This window comes from Miniopterus natalensis, chromosome 3, assembly GCF_054644295.1.
Source record: "Miniopterus natalensis isolate mMinNat1 chromosome 3, mMinNat1.hap1, whole genome shotgun sequence".
In the NCBI taxonomy this organism is placed as follows: Eukaryota; Metazoa; Chordata; class Mammalia; order Chiroptera; family Miniopteridae; genus Miniopterus; species Miniopterus natalensis.
Genome location: NC_142083.1, coordinates 9,149,849 through 9,163,585, shown reverse-complemented (window position 1 = coordinate 9,163,585; position 13,737 = coordinate 9,149,849).

Sequence of the window (13,737 nt, the reverse complement as noted above, 5' to 3'; positions counted from 1 at the left end):
GACATCTCTGAAGGGCAAGTTCAGCTCCAGAGATTTCCACGGGATCCACCAAACCCTTTGCTGGAGTTGTATCATAGTTCAACTTCTCCCTCTGCTCCATCTCGCTTTCCTCACTCCCTTACAGGTGTTGTTCTTGAGAAGCCCTCCCCCAGTAAACCTGCTGCATGCAAACATCCATCTCAGAGTATGTTTCCTAGGAAACATGGCCTAAGACACTAAACCAAGACAACTGGCAACAGGAGCAGCCCTTAAAAACAGGCCCTTCGGTTGAAATTTTGGAACTGGATCACTCATAAATGAAAAGAAGACCCCATTCAATTTCTTCGACTCAGTTGTGAGAGAATGAGATGAAGTGCAGGTGGAAAATGAAGATCTGGGATATGCAGTAGCTATGGTAGTTAATGGTGGTAATGTTACCTATAATGGTTGTAGTGGGAGCCTGAAATGGTTTTTATTTGAAACGTTTCATAGGGACTAAACAGGTGGAATTCACAGAGATCTGATGGGGATCTCTACTCCTGAATTCTTTGAGTATTAATGGAGGCTGTAGCTATTCACTGCATTTTCTCTGGACTATGGTATTATTTCTGACTCACCATCTGGGCTGGGGGCAAGGGGATAAGCAAGGCTTATAGAATGACTGGTCTATCAGCACAGCAACCGACACGTTGCCTCTAACAAGGAAAGCCATTTATGGCAAAAGTGTATGTCAGTGGGCACAAGAGTAGAGGTAAAATAGTGGTGTGTTTTTTTCACATATCTCTTTACCCCAGCATCTAGCTTATTAGATGGTTAAATTACCTTTTATAGGCTCAGGTAACTCTCTAATTCAAGAATAGCATCCTGGGAGGAGTGGAAAGAACACAGTCCCAAAACTGTAGTGAAAGCTTTGAATCAGTGACTTATCAGTGGTGCTCTGTCCCCAATGGTTGCAATACACAGGCCCAGAAAAAAGGGGTAGCAGTGAGATTCCTCCTTTTCACCATCGTTACTACCAGTGATATGTTTTCAGATTTTGTACTTCCCTTCTCTGAAACTTGAGATTTTGTCAGATTAGATTATCATTCTCAAGAGAACACTTCTACTAGAGAACACAATAAGAATTTTGCTGAATGTGAAGCTATGACTGGTCACTTTGGGCTCTCATGCCAGTAGTCCAAGAAAGAGGTTACTTTACTGTTAGAGAAAATAGCCCCTGATTACCATGGAAAGCTAGGCAGGATTATGTTTGCAACTCAAAGGATTCATGAGAGCATCTCTTGGTGCTTCCATGCCTAGTGATAACTATGAACAGGTGATTGCAGCAGCCGTAGTCCACCGTGGCCTGACCATGGCTCAGAGCCCTCAGAGCGAAACCTGAGTCACCTCCATCCCCCAGCCCAGTCCAAGCCAAGCTGAAAATATACAAATGACCAATAACCACATGAAAGCACATTCAACATCACTAGTCATTGGGGAGATTCAAATCAAAGCCACAATGAGACACCACCCACACCCATTAGGAGGGATATTATTTTTTTAAATGGAAAACGAATGCTGGTGAGAATGTGCAGAATCGGAATGCTGGGCATTGCTAGCGGGAATGGAAAATGGTGCAGCCGCTGTGGAAAACACTATGGTGGTTCCTCAAAAATTAAACACAGAATTCCTGTATGATCAGCAATTTCATTCCAAGGAATATAAACAAAAGAATTGAAAGCAGGGACTCAAGCAGATACCTGTATGCCAATTTTGTTCATAATAGCAGTAGTTAAAAGGAGGAAACAACATATGTGTGTGTGTGTGTGTGTGTGTGTGTATATATAATCTAGAAAAGATTATGCTACGTGAAATAAGTCAGACACAAAAGGGCAACTAGTATATGATTCCACTTTAAAACAGGCAAGTTTATAGAGACAGAAAGTATAATACAGGTTTCCAGGGACTAAGAGTAGGGGAAATTGGGAGTTATTATTTTAATGTATATAAAGCGCCTGTTTGGGAAGACAAAAAAGTTCTGGAAATGGATAGTGGAGAAGGTTATACAACACTGTGAGTATACTCAATGCCACTGAATCATGCACTTCAGAATAGTTAAAATGGTGACTTTTATGTTATCTATATTTTACCACAGAAAATATGCAAAAAAGTAAATACAGTGATATATGTAGATAAAAATTCCACTATACTGAAGCTTTATTTACTTGTCATCGGGGATATACTTAGATAGAAAATCAGACAAAACTTGAAGACAGTTTACTGAAGTTTTTAAAACTTTTGTTCAGTTTTTGTGTGGCATGATTTTCTTATTCATATGCAATATAGTAAGGTATCAGAATATACACAAGGGTTCTCTACTTACCTTGCTTTATCTCTTCATGAGAATGCACTCCATACTATCAGAATAAGTAGAGTTGACCCTTGAGCAACGCAGGGGCTGAAAATCCATGCATAACTGTTGACCCCCCCCAAAACTCAGTCATCCTTGGTATTTACCACGAATTGTTTCAAGGGCCCCCACCGATACCAAAATCCATGGGTGCTCAAGTCCCTTATCAAAATGGCACAGAATAGTGTATACAGTCAGCCCTCCAAATCTCAGGGTCAACCAGCCACAGATCATTTCAGTCTTCAGTTAGTTAAATCTTCAGGTGCAAAACCTGGGGACAGAGAGGGCTGACTATATATTTATTGCAAAAAAGCCCAAGTATAAGTGCACCTGCACAGTTCAAACCCATGTTGTTCAAGGGTCAACTGTAATTGTACAGTTAAGGTAGAAAGTGATAGCAGCATTACTCACTGAACCAATGCAATTTTATCACTCGTGAATTCAGCGACGAAAATTACACAAGCCAGATAAATACGTGTTTTACCAGTTTTGCACCTTTTAGGGCTATAGGCAGTCTTCCAAGAAATTTCATGAGTATTTAGCTCCCTTCTGTATTCATATGCAATATAGTAAGCTCTTAGTCTAAGTGCATCATTATATTTCCTGGGAATCCCCTCAGAGATTGATAAAAATGATAAATTAGCTGTTGATACAAGACCTATTGCTTTCCTTTTATGTAATTTCACAGGAAATTTCAAAGCTAAAACCCTGCCATATAACCTGTAATCGTTGAAAATATCCAAATACATACATAAACGGGTGCAGAGGCTGTGTAACTAAAGTGGGAGAATTGATAAACAATATAAGCAGCATGTTCTTGTTTTTATTACTTGACTAAAATATTCATAGCAATGCAGTCATTGCTTTTGCAATACATGAAAGTTAGTATTTCTGTACTTAGGATTAGTAATTTAAGGTCTGAAATATGGATTATTATTTCCCTGTGATCATATAAACCATTTTAATATGCTAATGAGGTTAATATTTCACAAAGATAATACTGGTTTCTTTCATGATTATAACTTGAATAACTCTAGTGTGCTGTCTCGTTGTCTTATTCTGTGCCATTTTACTTTAAAATTACTGCCATAATTTGTTTTTTTCTGTGATTACACTATGCTTTCTTTGACTTTACTTTTTTACATAAAATACAGAGGGTAAAATTAAAGTGTTTCAAATGAATTCTTTAAAAGTAAAGCACACTGACTGAGACCCACAGGCTATGAAAGCTCAAGGCTAGGGAACCTGGGAACTTCTGCTTCTACATTTGAATTTTATGGCCATCAAGTTTCAGTTTTTATCCCCAAGTCTGTTGATGCCAGTTGTACTAGTTATTATAATTATATAATTCAATTAAATATTACATGAAATTAGAAATATGAGTGCAAATAAGCTGGTCTTTGATATTGTGAAAATGAAGACAAAAGCTTACAAAAACTTAAAAGGTGAGTTGCTAAAAAATATCAAATTACAATGCAGGTGAGGCAGTTGTAAAAAATAATCTTTAATTGTAAAAATTCAGAGAAATTCTGCACTTAGACTGCTCAGCAATGTCTTTGTATTCTCTCTCCATATCAACGAAATGGAAACCATAAAATTAAAGATGATGGAAATGAGAGTGTGATTTATGCCAAAAAAATTTTTCAAAAATTCAATCAGGGGGAAAAACTCAAAGGAAAGAACCTGACTTTAATGAAGATTTAGTGACGAGTGCACAATGGACAAGCTTTCATTTTAAAACATGTTATGTATTTTTGTATTATTTTCCCCCTTCAACCACTTTTTAAAATTGAAATATATTTGAAATATAATAGGTAACATTGTGTAAATTTAAGGTATATAAGGTGTTAATTAGACACGTTTATAAATTTGCAACGATTGTCATTGTAGTGATAATTAGCACCTCTACCCATCACATAATTACCATTTCTCTTTAGTGGTTGAAGTAATTAAGATCTAGTCTCTTAGCACATTTGATATACTTGGTTATAAGTATATAAAAACACGCAGTAAAAAAATCAAAAAGGGGTCAAAAAGTGAAGCCCTTAAGAACTCAATGAAAGAGGAAAAGGCAATATGTTAGCTCATTTTAGGAAGACTTAGAAGTACCCATTATTCGCTCACTTGAAGCATGTGACAAATTAGTTCACTTCTGTAATTGCCTATTTCATACCATCTTTCCTCAAAAACTGAGTGAGCATTTATTAATAACAGGAGCCCAACCTAAACCGAAAAGGAAATTTACCAGCTCGTGTAACTTGGAAGTTCAAAGGGTGAACTTGAGGCATCGGTGAATCTAAGAACTCAAGATGATGTTGTTACCATTTTTCCTCTCTCCACCTTTCAGTTCTACTTTCCTCGTGCTGAATTAGCTTCTCCTCGGGAGGTGTCAAAGCTGGCCGCCAGCAACCCCAGGAGACAGAGCGTGCCACTGCTGTCAGAACTCCAACAGAAGTCCCAAGTAACATTTTCAGACGTTAAGGCTGGCCCACAGTGGGTCATGTGGTCCTCCCTCTCCAATAACTCAGCACAGGACGGCAACTTTCAACCAGTGCGCCGCAAGGATTCTCCAAACATGCAACACCTGACTATTTAATCAGGGGTACTGACCTCTTTTCCTTTAGATTGTCAAATTTAAAAAATGACAACAGGCAGCACAACAATAGCTGTCTGGTGGGAATGAATCGCAATGATACCCGCCCCCCCTTTTTCTTGTCTGATTGGCAATTTTTGGTGTGCTGCGGAGTTTTAGTAATTAGTTTGCGTGCACAAGATGAAAAAGTTGTAAGTCGTTGGCACAGGTGAATGAAATACTGTTTCAGCTCCCAGTGTAACCACACGTGGAGAACATCCCTGTAATGTTACCAAAAGGAGAGAAAGATTCTGGACAGGCGAAAGTTGCAAGTGCTCACTCTTCAATTTGTTTCCCCCCCCCATTACTCCTTTTGTTCTCTTTTTTTTGTTTTTCTCCTTTTGTTCTCTTTAGTCACTTTCCTTTAGTCACTTTGAACTTTTTCAAGCCGCTCACTGTTAACTTGATAGTAATGAATAAAAAAGTAAGCTTTCTGTTGTTGTGGCTTGAATTGTGCCTCCCCCCCCCCCAGCCAAAGTCATATGTTGTAGTCCTAACCTCCAGTGCCCCAGAATATGACCTTATTTGAAGCTAGAGTCTTTACAGGTGGAATCGAGTTAAAACGAGGTCATTAGGGTGGGCCCTAATCCAATGACTGGCGTCCTTATAAAAAGGAGACATTTGGGGATGCAACATATACATGAGTGAAGGAGACAGGCGGGGGGATGGGAAGAATATATTGGCAGATGTAAATTATTGGTAGTATTTTGGTTCTTGGGTTGGGTGAATATTCATCACACCTTTCTTTTTTTGGGGGGGATGGGATAAAAATAAATTTTAGAAATAAAAAGTACAATAAAGAATCATTTATAGACCAATGATGATAATGTATTATGATTAATTGAATTTGGTTTACCTGTGATCCAAATAAAATATATTATGTAGATAGAATTAATAAGAATAGGATCAAAAAGTTCCAAGTTACTAGAGCTAAAAATAAGAAAGTAAAAAGTTAAGAGGAAAAGGGAAAAAGCACCTCCCCGCCCCCCAAAATCATTATTTTTTTTAGCGTATTTACTTTTCATTGTGGCTAGGGAAAGTTTCTTCATGCACCAGTTACTGGAAACCAGGGACCTAGACTGAGCCCCTCCGAGTCCCAAAGGGGTTAGAGTCTCACCACTCAACCCCACATACTGTCTCTGGATCTGGGGCAAAGGGCTTTTGCTTGTCCTGTCTGCGTGTGTTTTCTTGAAAGCAAACATTCCAGTGACCATAAGCATCAATGCTACCGCACCTTAGAACACATGGCTTAAGATGTATGCTAGCAGAAACCAGCATGAAGATGTCACTCAACAGAAACATTTCCAGAAGCTTAGCACTTAATTGGCCTTATTAGCACCATCTGCTCATCAGTCTTACTTGCCGAAAAGTGTTTTCATCGGTGAGCAACAAGTTGAAAACTAGGCAGATCACCACATTTTGCCTGCCTCTTATCACAGCTTTAAATCATCAAATTAAATAAGTGAGCTGAGTCATAGCACTTGCATTACACACTAGACTCTGGTTTTCTCGGGTCTCTCAGGCACGTGCTTATGTCCAGAAGTCCTTCACTCCCCAGACCTGCCCCATCAGATTACTTAGCCAGACATTTGGAGGAATCTTCTTTTAGTGGTAATATTCGAGCAAATTTGTTCATGCACTCAACTTTTTCATTCTACAAATCTTACTGTTCTAACACATCAGGTGTAGAGGATCATGCAGAAATTAAAATCAGATGCTGGGAGAAAATCTGGAATAAGCATCACTCTGATTTTAATGGCATTTTGATAACTAAGCACTAACAGTAAGTGAGTTTACTGTATGAACTTCCTGCCTTCAATGTTTACTTTAATTTTGTGAATTTAAACATAATTTATGTTGAAGATATTTCTAAAGTAAACTAAGAAATATTATAGTTAATTATAACATTTATTTTAGGATTTGACTTAAAATTTGTAAGTTAAAATTGTCTTCACTCCTTTACATTTATATATCACTTTCTATATGAAAAAAAAGGTAACAGAAAATGGTAATTTGCCAAAGCGACAATTTAGCCAGAGCAAACATAATGCTTATTAAAAAAGAGAATGTAAAGAGCAGCTTTCTCATCTTGGCTGTTGATATAGCTGTATATGTTACACCTAATTAATACTTTTTATCGAAAAAATTAAATGATAAACAAGAAAAATAAGACTATGCTCAGAGCTCTATCTAGAACATAAAAGTCTCCCCCAGGAGAAAACAGCAAAAAGTAGTTTTACAAAGATGCAAATTTAAGTTTACTCTTCTGTTTTTTCATAAGAAAAGCACAACACACACGCACGCACGCACGCACTCCCTTGAGTTTAGAATACACTATAGCATCAATCATGGAAATAAAATATAGCATTTTAAATTTTTTAATAAACTGATGAACAAAATATACCCAAAGACACTGAAGCATGCAACAGAATGTATTTCAGAGGGAAGTAGGGACGGGCGGGGAGAGATTAACCAAAGAACTTATACGCATCTATGCATGACCCATGGACACAGACAATAGTGTGGGGAAGGCCTGGGGGATGGAGGGGAAGAATGAGGGGGAAAAGGGGACATCTGTAATACTTTCAACAATGAAGATAAATTTAATTTTTTTTCACTTTTTAAACAATTTTTAACTTTTGCTCAGACCTGGTTAGAATGCTCCTTTTTAACTCATATTTAGTTCTTCAAAATTGGATTTTAAGTGATTATGAATATTTCCTCAGATCATACACACACACAGATATATCCACATAAACATACACACATATGCATACACACCTACATACATTGCTGGCAAAAAACAACCACCATAATTTAGGTTGAGCCTGTTTTCTATTATAAAGTCCAATATGAAGAATTCAATATTCTAACTATTTCAGCTTATAGTTAAAATTTTAAAGCCATTAACACAGAATATTTCTTGTTTTTCAAGGGGAAGGAGAATAAAATATTTACTATTGTTTAGCTGAAAAAAAATTCAACTGAATCCCTATTATTGGGCCACTTTCTAGTATTTCTTTTCCAAAGGTAAGGCTTTAGTTTGAAGAGACAATATTACACACTGTTGTCTCTTTCATATTTCTAGAAAGGATGATACAGTTAAAATGGGTATAAAAGTTGAAGAGCTTTGTATTGTACTAATTATTTTGAAGCAACATCAATTTTCAATTTACTTAAATAAAATTAAACTTCCTCATAAAATGCTAACATACATCTATTAAGATATTACAACATCAGATGAATCAATAGCTACTTCTTCAATAATGTTAAAAGGCTCATATCAATAGAGCCTTTAAATGTTTAAAATGACAATAGTTATTAAATATAAACTCTACTTCTGAAATAGAAATTCAATTTTCATAAATTAAACATTTAAATAACCATTAAGTGTATTGACATGTGTATTAACGTTCAAGCTTATTGTTCTGAAATTATGTTACAAAAGAAACAAATTCCTTTGTTTGAAACAAAGCCTTCGCAATGACAATAATTTAGATTTTAATTTTGAAATAATAATCCTTGAAAGGCTAACATTAGTCTCAGAAAGGATTAAATTCATTTCTCATCATTTTGTATTACATACACCTAAACAACAGTAACTTTGTCCTACGTAGGTGTTAGGCTGACATTTCCATTTATTATTATCTGTATGTATTAGGTGAATTCTTTCAAGCCACTTCAAGTATTTTTGGAACAAAGCAAAGCATAAAAAATAAACAAATGAATTACATATATGGCTGATATTTCTTTTTCTAACACGACTAAGTATTTTGTGTGATCTCCCAAGGTAAAGGTAAAAGCAAACACTACACAGTACTATTCACCATAGTCTTTCATGTGAGCTGAAAGCAGCTGAAATAATACTTCATTTTACATTAAGTAACAGGTGGTAAGATACTAAAGTATTGCAATAAGCAATCCTATAGGTAGGTTCTGGAAACAACCAAAGGTTATTAGCTTACAATAGATGTTACAAGCCGGCTGTCACTTTTATTTTATTATTTCTTTTGTCAAGCTTTACAAACACTTCTAGTTCTTACCAAGGCATCCTCAACTCAAGCATGACTAACCAAAATATCAAAAAAAGAAAGCCAACTGTTTCTCTAGGTCATCTCCCACATACCCACTCCCACCCCACCCCACCACCATCCCTAGAAGCAATTCTGATCATAACCTCTCCTCCCCGTCTCACTGAGTGTGTAGGATTCCGCAACCCCTAAGGCCTAAAGGACACTTTCAGAATCAGGAGAGAGATGATTGGTTGCCTATCTGTTGTCATTTTTTCCCAATTTTTTATTTTATTTTAAACATCGGTGTTTTCTAGCAGCAGCATTTTCAGAGAAGGTGGCTTCCCTCTACAGACCAGGGTGTGAACCATAATTGGTGTACGCCAAGAGTGGAATCTCATTTGCACTTGTTAATGTTTGGTGTGACCCAGCTCTGGCTACTTCTGGTCGATGAGGTACGAGGGGAAGTTGCTGCCTGTGCTTTTGAAAAGGATTTTTCTCAGAGCAAGATGATTCTTTCATCTCTCCTTGAATGTCTGACGGTGCGGCCATCTCGCGACGGTGAGGTGGTAGGTCTGGAAAAACAGGCCCAACATTCTGAGGGTGGCAGCAAAGACTGAGTCTGGATCTTAGAGCTCCACGTCTGGAATCCCCCATCTTCAGGCTTCTTGTTTTGGGAGATGTTTTAATGTCTTCATGGATCATGTAATTAACGGTTGGGTGATCTGTTATTTACAGCAGAAAGTCTTCTTAACTGGTTTTCTGAAAATTAAAAGATGATACCTTGCCTGTTCCACTTAACTTCAAGCACTATCTAAAGCCTTTTAATGACAGTTCTTTTGAAGAGAATTGTTTCATCTTCTATTTTCCCCTCTCTTAGGCTGTTTACCTATTCTCATTTCTGACAAGATTTTATTACTAGAAAGGAAGCTTTATGGAAATTATAAAGAATTAAGCACCTGCAAATTCCCCACCTTAAGTACCCTTTCCCTAGCACTGTGATGTGCCAACTTTGAAAGTATTCCGTCTCCTCCCAAACCCACCATCAACATTAGCATGTGTTTTTAGGAAAGTATATTCAATAGTTATATCCTTAGTACAATTATAAAATCAAGATGAAAGAGGCCCTTATGCAGTGATGTCCTGATGAGTACACACAGATCACCTGAATCAGAGTTACCTGCAGGGTTTGTTAAAAATGCAGACTCCTCAGCCCCATCCCAGAACTGGTGAAACTGGTCTTTAAAGTTGGGATCCAGGAACATATATTGCAACAAGCTCCCCCATTAAAGACTGAGAGCAAAAGGCTTAAGGTAACATTTTGAATAGAGTTGGTTTAGAGGTAAAGGAGACTTTGAGAGGGAATGCCTGAGACTCTTAAATAGTCCTGAAGAAACTGGCCATTTGCCATACTACAATGCTTCCTGGCCAGTGAACATATGAACTTCTAAACTTTCATCAGGAGAGCACAGCCCAATAAGGCTTCCCCCTTCTATTAAAATTATTTACATAAGTAATAACAAAGATATAACATAGTCCATGGGCTACTCTTTTTTTGTTGTTGCTGTTTACATTGAGTCATCTCCGAGAAAAAAACCTCTGATAGAAGCTGCTTTTCAATGCTCCACATGAGAATCAAGCAAAACTATCAATCAAAGATCCTCAGGAAGGAAGCGACAACCAGTTTGTCGGTATCATTTTCCACCCAGACAAATCTCCTTTCTTTCTGCCTCCCCTAGGCAAGCTCGTTGTGGTGTGAAAGAGAGTACAGGGTCTCTAATTCCTGTTTGGATCCTTGAAATAGCTCAGTTGTAAAAGGAAAGAGACTTCACTAGGTCTGAGTAACTAGTATAAGTAATATTTCATTATTTATTAATATTACTTTGAGTAGACAATAGACTTTGCTAAAAAATAATTCTGACTGAAACCTGAAACTTTCACTCACTGGTTTTTAAAATGGCCTATTGTTTCCACAGACCTAACAAGGAAAAGGAATTTCCCCAGATCATTGGCCAAAAAGTCCCCTAAAACACAAAACAGTTAAGGAATTTGGTTGGGTTGCCCCTGAGATTCACAGGTACTGGAATGACTTAACCAGCTTTTCTCTATTGTCTTGCCCCATCTGAATCTTCAGAACATCCAGGAGCTAAACAGCAGGCCTCTCAAAAATAAGAGACAACCTGGGCCCTAGAGAACAGTGGGAGACAAAGGGTAGAGAGGAGTATGATGAAATATACAGGTTCCATCTCAAGGGCCCCAGATGAGGATGGCTATATCTATTACAAGAAAGAAATGGGCCATAGGTAATTGACCATATCAAAACAGAAGGAGCATAGAACCCCTAACATCTAGCCTAGTCTAAAAGCACCACGTAGAAACATCACTGAAAGTGGATGAGTCTTCCAATTTTTCAAGGGAAGCTAGAAAATGGAATGTTTATGTGAAAGCACCTAATCCCCTCCCTCCCTCCCTCCCTTTCTTAAATATATCTTCACTGATTTCAGAGAGAGGAATGGAGAGGGAGAGAGAGAGAGGTAGAAACATCAATGATGAGAGAGTTGTCATTGATGGGCTGCCTCCTGCACGCTCCCAACCGGGGATCGAACCCACAACCTGGGCATGCGCCCTGACCAGGAATCGAACCACGATCTCCTGGATCCTCCTGGTCGATGCTCAACCGCTGAGCCATGCCCAGCCAGGCTAAAGCACCTAATTTCTAACTGTCGGCTCAAAACAATTTTTAAACACTGTGTGAGCCAACAAAAACACATCTTTAGGGTTGAATTGGACATGTGAGCTTACAATTGCAACCACAGAGTTTTGCCTTCAAACGTAAAACAGAAGAGTAAAAGGCTGCTGAGAGTTCCAAATTAACTGGGAAGGGGAGGGTTAGGTATCTTCTCAAAATTATTAATATGCTATTTTCCTCCCTGCCTTTCTGAGCACATGACATTGGCCCTAATCTACTTGAAACATTGAATCATCCATTGGCCTGGGGCAAAGACTAGGAATTTTTTTACAGAAAAAAATTTGAAGAGAAAGACCAAGATAAATGAGTTGAGCACTTATGTCCACAACTAAGTTTCTAGGGTGATGCTGCTTGGAAAAGTCTTGGTGCATTTTGCCTGGTTAAGTTCAAGCACTTTAAAGGAGCTTATCAAACCGGTCATTAGTTAGTTACCCACAATCTGTTCATACACTAGCAAGCAAACAGGAGATTATTTTAGAAATTCCTGGTATTCAGACTCCACCGGCCTTGCTCAGCTGTCATATTTATTCATATTTGCCCAAATCATAGGGTGGGGGTGGAGGCTGAGAGCACACAGATGTGCAAGTTTCTATCACTGCTGGCCTCATACAGTGTAATGAACTAGTTCAGAGCTCGGTCTTTGGAGGCAATCTCCATTAAATTCTCAGTTCTGTTTCTTCCTAGCTGTGCGAACCTTTGTCTAGGCACTTAACCTCTCTGAGGCATAATTTCCTTCCCCGTGTAATGGAGGAAACAGTAGTAATTATCTCATAGGTTTTAAGAAGTGAGATAATGTATGTAAAGTATTTCACTTAGTCCATGACATATTGTAAGTATTAGATTCATGGTAGTCATTAGGAGCGTCTCATTAATTCCCCATTGTGTTCAGCCTTTGAATAGTTTCTCTTTCTGGTGATGACAGCGAGTTTTAGTGCTCTGTCATCTCCTGAGCTAACCTAGGGCTAAGTGCCATTGTCCCTCGAGCCCTGGTTCCGGCTCAGGCGTGTGAGGTGAAGACAATTTCACACTTGTGGTTGGCCTGAGTCGCTGCTTCTCTTCTGTTTATCATAGGAGTTGGAAAAGTACAGCTGTTTAAGATCTCAGGATTCATAGCCAGAGTGCTCAGGTTCTGCCACTTACTTAACCTCTTTTCTTCAGTTTCCTCATCTGTAAAATGGTGATAGAGTATCTACCACATTGTTACTAGCCTTAGTTTGGGAGGGTTAAATGATTAATTCAGAAAACATCTTTAGTACAGTACTGGGCGCATAGAACACTCAATAAATGGTAGGTACTGCTATTATTTCCAGTTTTTAAATGAACAAATTGAGTTTCAGAATTATGTATCTGGTAAGTATCAGAGCTGTGATTTGACTCCGAGTCAGTATGATGCTAAAGTCTAGGACCCCAAACGTTATTATCCATAACCACTTCGGCAGGTAAACGATGTGTTTACTTATTATTTACAAGTGTATAACAATAAAATAATTTATAAATAAATACATGTATGAATCGATATTGTATATATGCATATATATATTTATAGTGTGTTCATTTTATTTAGGTTTAACAGTTCACTTATTTGGCACAATCCACATGCTGTCATAGTGAAGGTTTTGTCTCTTACAGTCTTGTTTGGTGAAATAGCCCCCCCAGTAGGTTTCCAATCATTGCTATTTGAATTAATTGACCAAAGGTACTGCCACTTCCTCCTCTAATTTCCACTAAAGGGCTCTGACATCATTTTCTGACCCATCTTGCTAGGTTCTAATATTCTCAGCATGTGTGATTTTACTTGGCACTTCAAAACTGAATTATTTCATTGACATTTGCTATTCCATCACACTGGGATGAGCATTTTCTGGGGATGAGCATAACTGGGAATGAGCATTTTCAGATGCAGAAGACTGATTCAGTGGACAATTTTAAAACAAATAGCAGATAAGGAATGCACATGAAAGGCAGTGCAATGCTGCCC